Source organism: Arachis hypogaea, chromosome 20 (assembly GCF_003086295.3).
Source record: "Arachis hypogaea cultivar Tifrunner chromosome 20, arahy.Tifrunner.gnm2.J5K5, whole genome shotgun sequence".
Taxonomy (NCBI): domain Eukaryota; kingdom Viridiplantae; phylum Streptophyta; class Magnoliopsida; order Fabales; family Fabaceae; genus Arachis; species Arachis hypogaea.
Window position 1 is genome coordinate 21,549,790 of NC_092055.1, and position 12,714 is coordinate 21,562,503.

Consider the following 12,714-nt stretch of genomic DNA (forward strand, 5'->3'; position numbering starts at 1 on the left):
AATTAGTGGTTCATATGGATGTTATTTGATGAAAGTAAAATTTTTTATTAGAAAGTTTTTAGGGTTTTAGGTTAATGTTGATGTTTTTGCTCCGTTCCATAGTTTAGAATCTATCTATAGTTGTTAGTAACTAATGTTGACTGATTTCTTCAAGTTAGTTATGTTTTTATGGATGTTCTATGATTTTTGTTTGATTAATGGATATTGCTTTTGAATGATTTTAGGTCTTCTTATTATTGTACCTTGATTTTTGATGAATTAGTGGTTCAGATTTTCGTTGCTACTGGTTTTGATTCCTTTGAAAATGGATGTTATTTAATGCTTATTTGTTTTAATTGGTTTTATGTTCTTTTTTACTAGAGGATTCTTTTAAGCCATTTTATATGAATGATTATATAATATGTTCTAACTTCTCCCATGTTCATGTTAGTTGATACTTTCTCAGTAGTTTGGAGTCTTTGAAAAAAGATTAGTTGGAATTTAGATTATTTTTTTGTTGAATTGATGTTGGTTTATAATTTAGTGATTTTAGATTCAATGGTTAGAATTATGTAAATTTGTTTGACGTTTCTCTGGATACTGATTTTATGTTCTTCGTGTTGAGTTATTTTTTTACTGTGCGTGCAGTTGAATGGTTATTAATGAATAAGCCGATTTCTCTAAACCACATGTGGGTTGTTGTTTTTTGAGCTGTGATGTATGTTTAATTTAGTATTAATTAGATGTTTATTTCAAATTGCATTTTTCGGATTCTCTTATTTGTACTCTCAACCATCGTCGAAAGTTGACTGGTTATAAACCTACCTATTTGTGTGTTGCTAAAATTGCCTACCAAAATGGGAAGAAAGGTACTCTATTGGTCACTGTTATGTGCTTGCCTTTGAATTAGTGATTATATTTGCTTCTTACAGTTGCTTCCTATATTGACACAAATTATTGGAGTTAAGGTGCTCATCCTGTTACATGGATGATATGATGAGCAATCTAGAAAGAAACTAAGCTGAAGCGAAGCAAGCAAAAATAGAATCAATAGGATTCGGGTTCCTGAGGCTAATCCCAAAGTGGCCTGTGAAGCAGAGCATCATGGTTTCATTGGTAAGGTCCTACAATCATGATACAAGCACACTGCAGATAGATGCTGGATACATCTGCATTAATGCTGAGCTATTTGAGTGTATTTTCGGGATCCCTTCCGGTGGTGAGTACTGCTTTCCATATTAAGTAGCATTCTATGGACCAATTCGTTCAATTTCCATGATTTTTTTCCTATCGTTAAATGTATGCATCTCCTTTACCAAACTTAAGCGTACCAATGTTTATAAACTGACGAACCTCTATGTTGTAGTCGACGACTTCCCCTCTTTCAACAGCAAGAATGCTGCCCATGTAAACCGAAGTGGACAGGATGGAGTTCAGGCAACATTTCATCCTAGTTGTCCTGAATATATTCTTGTGCCCAACAGTACAACATGTAATCTCGCCATGACACATCCCAGCAATACTAGATGTTTCTGATCAAAAGAAATTCTGTTGGCCGTTGCAGATATTCAAGTGGTTAGAACAGGTGATCAATAAGTATCAACGTAAAAATAACAAAACCTGTAAGGGTTGCATGTTCGCCCTGTTGGTAATTTTCTTAATATAAACTACCACTTGATTGGACTCAACATTTACATCATAATACATATCTTGTGTCTGTGTTCTCTCCAGATTAGGGATGTCAATGGGGCGGGACAGGGTGGGGATGGGGGATGCCTCCTTGATCCCCGTCTCCGCCCTGATTCCCGCCATGGGGGGATAATTGCCCCCATCCCATTCTCCGCGGGGCCCCATTCTCCATCTCATCATATTGAATATTTATATAGAAATTATAGTGAAAAATTAAAAAAAAATAAAAAAAACCACAAAAATTATTACAACACACAAACTTATCTTATTAAAGATTACAACTTACAAGTCTAGAAATACAAAATAACAAATCATAGTCCATAAAACAAAATCTTAAAATACAACTTCCATTCTAAAAAAAACCAAAAAATAAAGTCTTCAACATCAAAATATATATTTTTTTATTGTCAAAATACAACTTCCAACAAACATATCCATGCTCTCTATTGAAATACAACACAAACATGAATATGTTAACATACATCACAAACAAGAATACCATATATTAAATAAAAATTTAACATAATAAAAACTTAATTACCTAAACTCCTAAATCCCCCACATCCATCTTATAGTCCCGAGAAATTGGAATTTTTGACCCTGATTTACCTATATTATATCAATCAACAATTCACGAGAGTTAAATTTAACATAAAATTAAACTTTAATACCAAATAAAACTTGAGTTACTAGTACTTTCACCTAAAGAGTATATCCAATGCTGAGTACAAATTAATGCATCAACAAGTTCACATTGCAATTTATTGCAATGTGGATGTATAACTCGACCACCGGTACTAAAAGCAGACTCTGAGGTAACAGTAGATAAGGGTGGCAACGGGGAGGGTAAGGGCGGGTTTTTGCTCTACCCGACCCCGTCCCGCTGTACAACAACCCGCATAGAATCTGCCCTGTTTCTACCCGCGGGTAGTAAAACATTGAACCCTAACCCGCCCCTGCGGGTACCCGCCCCGCCCCTATAATTATTAAAATTCAATAAATAAAATTAAATTTTAAAATTTATATAACTATCATCACATACATAACATAAATTAAAGTAAAAATTTAAATATGATACAATATTATTAATCATTTACTAATTATTTTACATATATTATACATATTATATATTAAATTCATATATATTATATATATAGTGGGGCAGGTATTACCTAAACCCGACCCCGCCCCCGTCCCTCTCAAGAACCTGCCCCTAATTACCCGCCCCGAGCAGGTAGGGGCGGGATGGGTACCCCCGGGTTCGGGTGGTATTGCCATCCCTAACAGTAGAAATGAGAGTGGATAAAAAATCTCTTACAATCTTTTGTAAGTTGGATATTTCACTCCAATATTTTTTCAATAGCCTAAAATGTCAATTTTTTTTCAAATTTATTTTATCTACCATAACATTCTCTTCTAAATAGAAATCTAACTCAGTTTTCGCAGCATAGTCCTCAGATGTATCTTTCACAAATTGCAAGTAGATAGAGTTAAATTTTCTCTTTGAAGATCCTTCATCATGTCCAACATTCAAAGTAGAAGTTGAACTATCATCATTTGGAGCTCTTCTTTTAACCCTAGCCTTAAGTTGATATTCACATACTACTTCTTTCATCATATTCATAACCTTGCTCTGATGATTCTTGCTTTGAGATCCATATATTTTAGGGAAAAAGTTTCAACAACATCTTATATCTAGGGTCTATGATAGCTCCTACAACCCTGACTTCATTAATTTGATCCTATTACTTTTCAAACTTACTAATCATATTTAATGCCATTCTATGAATCATGTTATTGGGACTAAGCATCCACTCATTCAATGTCAATCTCATTTCACACACTTTAGGAAAGTACAAATTTGTAGTTAGATATAAAGTATCATAGAACAATTCAATCATACTATAAAAGACTTCTAATTTATCAACAAGTTCATTTGCCATTCTCCACTCATCATCAGATGATACAACTTTATACAAAGATTCACGGTATCTTAAATGCTTAAGAACTTCTCTATATGGCAATGCAGAAGCAAGAATTAGATAAGTTAAATTCCATTTAGTTCTACAATCAAGTGCAAGCTTTCTCCTATAATTAATATTCAATTGCCTACAAGTCTCTTCAAATTTTTCTTCGCTCTTCTGTGTTGCAACCCAAAAAGAAACACACTCTCTAATTTTTTTCAATGGAACCATATATTGCATTCATATCATATTTCACAATCAAATTAACAATACGAGTACAACAACGTATGTGAAAAAATTTCCCTCTCTTAATAATGTTAGATGGTGAAATCTTATCAAGCACAAGATGAATCATGACATTATTTGTACTATAATTATTAACCGTTAAAGTTGACAATTTTCTATTTATGTTCCAATCATACAAGGAATTCACCAAAGCATTACTAAGAATTTCAGTAGTATGGGGTGTAGGCACAAATGCAAACCTAAAGTAATGTAAATATAATAAACAATCATGACATTAAAAATTCAAATATTTAAAAGATATTAAAAGCACAAATGAATTAGAATAATACCTCACAAACTGACATTACAAATTCCAATTATTATCAATAAAGTGAACTGTAATCGACATATAACATTTGTTTTGACAATCAGCACTCCACGTGTAAGAAGTTATAGCAATGCGGTTTGAATTTTTTCTCAACAATTTCAGAAGCTTTGCCTTTTCAGCTTCATACATCTTCTCAACATCACTTTCCAGTGTATTTCTTGTATGAAATTTGAATAAAGATTGACACCCAGCCATAAATTCAAATGACATAGGGTGTTCATTCCTAATAACCCATCTTGAAAGTGCTCGTCGTGCTACCTCTTGACTAAATGTGAAGTTTCTAACCAAAAGTGAATTCGTTGGCCTTCCCGTTCCTGTCGAGCCTGTTGATTGTTGCATTGTTTTTAATATTGATAGCTTTGGTCCCCTAATAGTACGAATCGGGCAAATTCTAATGTGATTATGCAAGTTCTTAGTTCGTTGCTTTGTGTCACCTCTGATCTTTCTTTCGTAATATTTACATATTGCCTGCCACTTTTCGTCTATTTGCTCCCTCCTAAAATGCTTTCAATTCTCGGAAGTTAATCCGTTTTTGTTAGGACTATTTTGCACACTTTGGCTAACTTCTTGTCCTCCCTCTTGTGTTTCTTCTTATCTTTCCTCTTGTGTTTCTTAAAGATTTGCTTCAACTACTTGACCATCATCACCTTGTGTTGGTTCTGTCTCATTATTCTTTTCAATAGGAGTTGAGCTAAAATTATCCATCCTGTACATAAATAGTAAGTTTTAATACAGAAACAAAAAATTAAGATTTAATACAGAAACACTAAATTAGATTCTAGCTTAACTTTAGATACAAAGAAAAAATTCATAAAACAAAAAAAGACTAAATCAAATACAAAAGAATACATAAATCAGCAAAAAAAAACACATAACAGAGGAGATTATACAGAGAACACATAACAGAGATTATATAAAGGAGATTTTAAACTGCAATAAATCAGCAAAAAAATACATAATAGAGGAGATTATACAGAGAATACATAATAGAGATTATATAAAGGAGATTTTAAACTGCAATAAATAAGCAAAAACGACAACAAAACACAGAAAAGGGATAAATTATAAACTGCAATAAATCAACAAAAAAACATAATAGAGTAGTGATAAACCACTATTTTATGGTTTATCTTGTGCTAAATTGAGTGGCTTTTATCAAGTCTTTGCACACTTATTCATATAATTTGCATGATTTTACAATTCCTTCCCAATTTTGTTCTATAATTGAAAACTTGCTTCCTAAGCCTTTAAATTGTATATTTTTAATTTTCCTTTTTACCATTCGATGCCGTGATCCGTGCGTTAAGTATTTTCAGGGTGTATAGGGCAGGAATGGCTTAAAGGATGAAGAGGAATCTTGCAAAAATGGAAGGAACACAAGAAACAAAGGAGATGACCAGCGAGCATCGACACAGCGATGCGCACGCGTACCTGACGCATACGCGTGACACGCGAAGAAGACCATTGACACGTACGCATGACTGACGCGTACGCGTGACATGCGCCACGTGCAGAAATCGCAGAAAACGCTGGGGGCGATTTTGGGCTCCCAGTTTTCGGCCCAGAAAACATAGATTAGATGCTGCAGAGTGGGGGAATCATTCGTTGATTCATACAACTTTCATTCACATAATTTTAAGTTTTAGATGTAGTTTTCTAGAGAGAGAGACTCTCTCCTCTCTCTAGGTTTTAGGATTCTTAGCTTTAATTCTTCTCAAATTCAGATTTCTATTTTATTTTAATTTAGTTTTCTTCTACTCTTATTTCTAGAACTTTAGTTTATCTATTTCTCTTGTTGGTTTATTTATTTTTCCAATTTAATTTATGAAGCCTTCATGTTAGATTCAATTTCTTATTTAATGTAATTTGAGGTATTTCATGTTTATTGGCTCTTGCTTTATTTGTTATCATTTATGCTTGCAATTATTGGTTGTTTCGATTTATTATCTCTTATTAATTTCTATGTTTTTATGTTATGCCTTCCAAGTGTTTGATAAAATGCTTGGTTGGATTCTAGAGTAGATTTTTCTCCTCTTGGCTATGGTTGAGTAATTGGAGACTCTTGAGTTATCAAACTCCTTTGTTGACTGATAATTAAAATTTGCTAGTTGATTTGGATCCCTCTAAAGCTAGTCTTTCCTTAGGAGTTAACTAGGACTTGAGGAATCAAATTGATTCATCCACTTGACTTTCCTCTATAGTTAGAGATTAACTAAGTGGGAGCAATGGACAATTCTCATCACAATTGATAAGGATAGCTAGGATAGGACTTCTAATTCTCATACCTTGCCAAGAGCTTTATTAGCTATTAGTTTAATTCTTGCAATTTACTTTTCTTGTTCCTTATTTAAAACCCCAAAAAAATACAATCTTATAACCAATTATAAGTACACTTCCCTGCAATTCCTTGAGAGACGACCCGAGGTTTGAATACTTCAGTTATTACTTTTATAGGGATTTGTTACTTGTGACAACCAAATTTTTGTATGAAAGGATTCTTTGTTGGTTTAGAAACTATACTAGCAACGAGAATTTATTGTGAAATTCTTTACTAGCAAAAATCCATTCATCAAGTAGATTATTCAGAGAACATATAACAAAGATTATACAAAAGAGGAGAATCAAACCTTAACTATTTTATAATTAATTAATTATAAGCCCCATGTGTCAAAAAAATGGCAAAAAAAGAGAGGAAAAAGGAGCATCAAACTTGAAATCAGGTGAAAGTGGAAGAGGAGGAGGATGGACAACTGGCGGCTGCGGTGGGGGAATGCAATGGCGACTTTGTTGGAGGAGTTGGGGAACGCGACGGTGAGTTCTTTCCACAAATTGGGGGGGACACTTTGGTGGTTGCTTTCCACAAGTTACGGGGATGCCACAGCGAGGCAGGAAACAGCGCGGTGCGGAGGGGGAATGGCACGATGCGGTGATGGCACTATGCTGGACAGAGAAAAGGGTCGGGAGAGAGAACGCCGCGATTCCCGGTGATGGCGCAGTGAGTGGGACGACAAGGTGAGATGGAAAGTGGCGAGGGAATTGTTCAGAGGAAACTCGCTAGGTGCAGAGAGGATAGAGAGAACGCAGAAAAGGGGTGTCGCAAGAAGGTGAGGGTGACTGGGTGAGCGGCGCTAGTGAGTGAAAAAAGGGATTAGGGTTTTCAACTTTTCAATATATATATGGAAAGGGAAATGACTAAAAAATCAAAGTAAATAATAAACTACAAAGGGTGTTTAAGTAATTTAATATATTCGGAGAATGCGAAAAATGTGGGGACGGGGACGAGGATCCTCGCTCAGGTCTCCGCACCTGCTTCGGAAGAATTTTGTCCCCCATCCCTATCCCTGCAGGGAAAATTCCCCACCATCGGGGCTCCATTCAAGGAAGTCCCCGCGGGAATCCCCGCCTCCCGAAAATTTTTGACACCCCTACTCCAGATATTGTACTTACAAAGACTAAAGCATGGTCAACTGAAGCAGTGTCGAGAACCGGGGCCATGACTTTCTACATGGACTGCCAAGGAACTCGAGAATAGGGTAACAAATTTTCTTTTTGAGGTATTCACTTAAATGGGCCTTTATTTTTATTGTACATGGAACTTTCTTGCTACATGACTAATATCCTTAGGTAACTAGCTAATGATTATTTGGTTGGACTAAGTGATCTTTAATTCAGAATAAACTAGAGGTTTTGGATTCATAGTTTGATATTTCTTTTAGGGATATATGGATGTTTGACGCTTCATTTCAAAATATCCCTGTATCGATGTTTCTTTTCTAAATAATTGGTGTTTCCAAACAGGGGTACATCAGCACCAGCGAGAACAAGGGTGGAGTCGTGAAAGGCCGCGCACGTAAGGCCACAATGAAACAATCTTCCAAAAAATAAGACTCACTTCGTGCAGAAAAACATTTAGGGTCCCTAAAAATGATTGCAAACTACCGTGTGAACAATTTTCGCTCTTTATCTTTTAAGTTAGCAGATGATGCCATGTTGTTACAAGTGTATGATGACATGTTACCAATGATCGTATTGTTGGATTAATGTATCTTTCATTAGTTGTTTATTTTAAAAGCAATTTGATGTTTTCTTGTCTGATTCTTTGGGTGTTTCCAATACAGGGATGCGATAAATGGGGGAGGGGGAGTTATCAAAAGCTTAGTGCGCAGAGAGGCACCTTTAGTGGTATTCGACGAGGATGACGAGGACAACGAGCCCATTTCCATGAGAATACACCGAAATTTTCAACAAACAAGAACACCTCAACATCATAGGCCAGGGAGCGACGAGGGCCAAATCCGTCGGGAAAAAACACCAGAGAAACCAAGAGACCCCCAAATTCCCAAACTCAAGACTCCAGCAACAGCACTAGTGTAATATTCAGGATGGGATGACTATTCTCGCGAATTCGAAAGGCAAGTATCTGATGCAAAAATCTATTTTTGGCTATTATGCATATATTTTTATCTCTGTTCCTTTAAATGCATAATGATTACCCACATCTAATACTAGTTTCTTTCGACGCAGTAATCCGTACATCTTGTCTCAACGAGATTTAGAGTGCCAAAAAATATTTGCATATAGGTAGCGTTTGTTTTGAGGTACTGAAACAGAGACTGGAAGACTGAGACTCAGTATCATGTTTGTTGGTTCAGAGACTGGTACTAAAATTTTTGTCTTTGTCCCCAAAATTTCAGTATTTCAGTACTTCCCAAAAGTGGGGACACAGGGGATTAAAATTTTCAGAGATGGAGACCGAAACTTTAATAACACTTTAAACTTAAAATACCTTTATTTCAATTAATTAATTCCAATTTTACCTTTTGTACAAATTAAATTAGAATTTTATTCTTGTTTCAATTTCTGTCTCCCACTTTACACCAAACAGAATACTGAGATTTATTTCAATCTCTGTCTCTTAGTCTCTATCTCTCAGTCTTAGTTTTTTCGTCTCTGTCTCTCCACCAAACGGTATCATATTGAATGGTATTACAACGCCAAGCCATTAGCATGGATTCCATCCAAACCATTATTCCAAAATGTTCATCTTGCCACACACCGAGTCTACAGCTCCCCACCTTCTCTCTTGGAATGACTCAGCTGGCAAAAACACCCACATCGTCACCTCCTCGCACCGTGCATCCATTACTTTGGGAACGAAAACTCATAGAGCGTGATGAGCAACAAATTCGAGGATGGATTGTAAACACATCTTTCGAGAAACAGCAAACATTGGTGTCATATGATGGTAGACCACATCCAATGCTGTTAAGGGAGGACTTGTGCACATTGCAAACTTGTCGCTGAGTCAATAACAACGTATGTAGTCAAATTAACAGTTCGATTTGTTTTTTCAGATTTTGGCACCATTCATATATGAAAACTTGGTCATGCAGGTCTTGTAATGGATGTGTTTCACGTTCAACAACTTAGTATCATCAAGATTCATGCGTGACTTTCCTACGTGCATCTGGGGATATAGGTATTGATACTTACATAGCAATCTTAGCAAAACTCACTAGTTTTGTTTGAACAGAAAACGGTAATGCACCCAAAAAATTTGAAGGACTTTAAGGACGGGCCAACTCCCATATATGTAGATTTAAGTGAACAATTCGGTGCCGGCACCAAGTACTTTGACAAGGCAGCAGCCGCAAAGAGAAGTTGGATAAGTCTATTTGCTAGATGACAAAATACTATCATCAATGTAAAGGAAAAATGGGATGTGTCATTTTTTTAAATCTTTGCACGTAATTTGTCTAATTAGATATGTATATTATTGCAGTAGTTCTTTTCCATCTGTATGTCCGGTCATTGGTGGGTGTATGCATTCAATGTCTCAGGAAAAAGGTTATTCGTACTAGATAGTTTACACTCTAAACTGCCTGATACATCACGGATGGCGATAGATACATATGCGGTAAAAAAAAGATCTCTAGTCTCCCTTGTCATCTATTTAACCCATGACATTTTATAACGATTTAATTGTATCTGCTTTTTAGGAGAGGTTCATTGAAGACATAGCTAAAGGGACCATCCGCTCGTATGAGCCCACTTAAAGCGGTCTACCTCGTGTATACGCCACTGTCCCCATACAACCAAACAGGTGAGTTCCCTCAAAACCTATCAATACCTTAATTTTTATTTCACTTGAAATTTATGCATAGTGTCCTATTAAAACCCATTATTTCCATTACGTAGTTCGGATTGTGGCATCTACGCCATAAAATTCATGGAGTACTAGACTGAAGGTGGTAAACTGCATGAATCGGATATGTGAGCTTCCCAATCCTATCTCTGAAAAACTAATTTTCACTAAACATACATGATTATTCGTAACTAACGCCGTTATCCAACGTTGATTTTTACATGCAGGAAAAGCTGAAGGAATTCAGGAAGGAAATAATGCTCGATATCATCCCGGATCCTAATAATTCAGCCATTGAGCACTGAAGGCCTGTGAAAGTCATCCTCAACCTGTTATACACCACAATCATCCCAAAAACAAACGTAAAGAAGTTAAGACACCATTCAAAGCACCAAGCATGAAGAACATGCTTCGGCAGGTTAACAGATTATCCAAGAAAAAGACCTACAAGGGAGAAAGACAAGAGAAGAAGAAAGTTGCATAGAACATTCTTGCTTAACTAGACTTATGATACCCTTTCCATTTGAGCTACATTTAACTCATAGTGATGTTCCCCTTGTGTTACACATTTTGAATGTTTCTTTTGGATTCATATAATCATATTAGTGGGTATTTTTATTAAGACTCTTGTGGAATTTCTTTTGGTTAAGTGTTGGAAGCTTTGTCTTGTGTGAATGTATCTTCTCTGTTAAGACATCAATGTATCTTTTTACTTTTGTTAAACATTTATTTTGTTTTATCCGATTAATGCTTGGATGTCTCTTTAATGGATGTGTCTTCTTTTTAAAACTTAGTTATGCTTTTTGAGACTTTTGGATGTGTCTTTCGGTTAAGACCTGGATTTTTCTTCTTCATTGAACTTATTAGTGGGTGTTTCTATTGAGACTCATGTGGAATTTCTTTTGGTTAAGTCCTGGAAGCTTCGCCTAGTGTGGATATGTCTCTTTAATGGGTGTGTATTCTTTTTAAAACCTGAATGTTACTTTTTGAGACTTGTGGATATATCTTCTGGTTTGCACTTGGATGTTTCTTTTGTTATACTAAATGGATGTTAGTTTCACTATGGATTGTAAATGCTTGCCTCATATGAGTAATAAGAAATCCAAGAACATAAAAAATCAAATACTTGTTCTTCGAAATTCACCACACCCAACTAAGTAAAGCACCAACACAAAAGCATGTACAAAACAAAATTAGAGTCGTCTAACTATTCCTAAAAGAGTTTAGTAGAGACATGAATCCGTCGAGATCCTGCGATTCATTTTTCCTAATAAGAGCATTGAAATCTTCGTTTGCAGTAGCATCTACACCATTGTCTACCCAAGATTCATCAACATCTTAAAGAAAACACAGCACGAATAAATCAAATATATAAGTACCCATAACGATACCTCAACAAATGTTAAAATTTAAATAAGTCTAACACATACTAGGGATGAACTTCTCTTTCTTTTCCGCATTAATTTTTTGATTGACTTGTCCAGATCAGCTCCAACCCTCTTAGTTTTTGGCCGACCCTTAGTTGCCACCCTAGAAAAAAATTTTACCCTAGTCCAAACCTGGTTGAGGTTTCTGGATGATAAAGGTGCGACATGTCCCAATTTAAAATGCTCAGGGGCCGGAAAGGGTATTTACCCTTTACATTTAGATATATAGGCTTTTTAAAAAGAATTTTTAAGTATTAAAAACGTCTTTTGTTTTGTTTTTTTTTTAAATAAGATTTTGCTAGCTTTTAGAAAAAATAAATAATTTATTTTTTTAATAACTAAAAGACGTATCCAAATAAGTTTTGAATTAAATAAAATTATTTTATTTAAAAAAATACTTTTTTTTACTAAAAAGCCAATTCAAACTGACACTAAATCATTTTTTTAATGAAACATTGTTGATTTAGCAAATAACATAAGCAACATATATGGTTACATTAAGCATTTTAATTATTCATTAAAATCTAATTCATACAATTAAAAATATTAATACTACATTTATTAAAAAAATCATACATTTAATAAGTTATTCATGACATAAGTATTATAATATGTTATTTCTTCATTTTTATTACTATAATATATTCATTTACATGAATTTTTTTTCATTCCGCACGGATCCCTGTACTACTAAGATTGAAAAGACAATATGATGGTCAAGGGCCAAGCCCATGGAGAAACCATTAGACTTTTAATTTAGAGAAAAGGACAAATAAGTCCCTGACCTTTTATCCCGCGGACATTTTCGTCCCTGACCATTGAAAAATACTTTTAAATCCCTGACCTCCTTAAAAATAGGACGAATCAGTCCCTGCGTCAAAAAGTCACCGTCAGACC